Source organism: Macadamia integrifolia, unplaced genomic scaffold (genome assembly GCF_013358625.1).
Source record: "Macadamia integrifolia cultivar HAES 741 unplaced genomic scaffold, SCU_Mint_v3 scaffold2097, whole genome shotgun sequence".
NCBI classification, from domain to species: Eukaryota; Viridiplantae; Streptophyta; class Magnoliopsida; order Proteales; family Proteaceae; genus Macadamia; species Macadamia integrifolia.
The window spans coordinates 61,008-62,749 of record NW_024868509.1 but is presented as its reverse complement, the minus strand read 5'-3'; the positions used below and the strand labels follow the sequence as shown (position 1 = coordinate 62,749).

The 1,742-nt window shown below is 39.0% G+C and overlaps 1 long non-coding RNA gene across 1 annotated transcript; it reads left to right on the top strand.

Annotated features, from left to right (window-relative positions):
* Window positions 1-6: 6 nt before the first annotated feature.
* Window positions 7-671, top strand: LOC122065698. Its single transcript, XR_006136079.1, has 2 exons — window positions 7-184; window positions 227-671. It is a non-coding gene; the product is annotated as an uncharacterized LOC122065698 (long non-coding RNA).
* Window positions 672-1,742: the final 1,071 nt, after the last annotated feature.

The following is a 1,742-nucleotide window of genomic DNA, read 5'->3' as shown; positions in this document are numbered from 1 at the left end:
TCCCTTCTTTGCAAAGCCACCAACGCCTCTTCACAAGCCTCCTCCAATAGAGAAGCCACCCAGTCCAGTTTATAGTCCACCGGAGAAAGAGAAACCACCACCAACTCCTGTGTACTCACCACCCAAGGGGGAGAAATCACCACCGAAGTACAAGCCACCAACTCCTGTTTACACTCCCCCCAAGGTGGAGAAACCACCACCAACTCCGGTGTACACACCCCCTAAGGTGGAGAAACCACCACCACCCAAGGGCGAAAAACCACCAAGTCCTGTGTACACACCACCCAAGGGGGAGAAACCACCACCCAAGCACAAGGCAAGTCCTCCATACGGTCACCCTCCATACTACAAGCCTCCACCCCACGGCCACCCCAACAAAGTGACTTGTACTAGGTTACTTGACATGGGTAATCATAGATAGAATAAGAGGTACTGCCTTTGGTTTCTTACTAGTTGCTACTTACGATAGCTAGTGTGGAGAAATGTTGCATTTGTATGGGATGATGGAGCTGAGAACTGTCATCTGCAGGTAATGTAAACCAATGGTACACAGTTTTTATATGAAATCTGCATTCTTATATCTTCTGTGTTGTTCTACTTCTTCCGTCATTCTATCAAATTAGTAAGAGTGTCAATGTAAGACGTACCATTTCCTTTCTGGTCAAGAATTATACGAATCTGCATTAAAACGGCAATTTGGCATTAATTTAGAGATTGTATCCATCGCTTGTACAATCACCTGGTAATACAAGTGAGCATCCAACATATGTAATGACAGAAAGTGAGACAGTTGTTGGATACTCACACGTACAAAATGATCAATTGAGCAGTGGATCAATTCTCATTAATTTAGTTATTGATATCAATAAATCGATCAATTTTACCTCTATTTTTCACAAAAAGTTGATTTTTTTTTAACCCCTAAACCGTGATACTTGATTCAGATTGATCAAAATTGATATCAGTATCAGCCGATACTAATATAATACAGCTAATTCAGATAATCCAACATAGATATTTAGAACCATGACACCAACAGACATGTCAATCTCTAGTTTCGTCGCATGAAAAACCGGTAGGTTTGACTTTCGCAGAACAGGGTAGGTGGTAAAGCACTTCAAGTGAACTTTGTGTCTAATTCCGAAGCTTGAAGTTCGAATGATGTCTAAGTGATTCTTTGGGGTTTTTTCAAGAAAAAAAAAAAGAATAGATTCTTTGATTTAATTAGAGTAGGTTGCACCAACACAATGGCTTAACTCGGTTATGGAATTATAGGTTAATTCCCATCCTTTCCAATTCGATTGCTGATGCTTTCAATCTTCGTGTTCACTTGTTCCTACAACAAAGGAATGAAAATCACTGAAATGAAGATCCAGCTCTATACTTTGTAGGCGCTATTTTAATTCGATTCTAATTTTGGTTAGAATATAGTTAGAACCATCATGACTCAACTGGATTCAACTTAACTCAGTCGCACTATAATATAGTAAAGCCTTTGTATGTGAAGGCATGTGGGATGTCAAGGGTTTTTTTTTTTTTTTTTTTTTAGTAAGAAAGATGATATCTATGGAATATGTGGAGGATCTATACAGCTGAAATTTGGATTTTCTTTCCTGTCATTATACGTAGTCAAATATAACCTTCATTACTTGTTATATGACCATAAATTGGTTAGTCTGTGTGATAGAGGACAGGGCAGTTTGGTAATTCTTTGCAAGGAAACATCCCAGCTGAGTTTTATA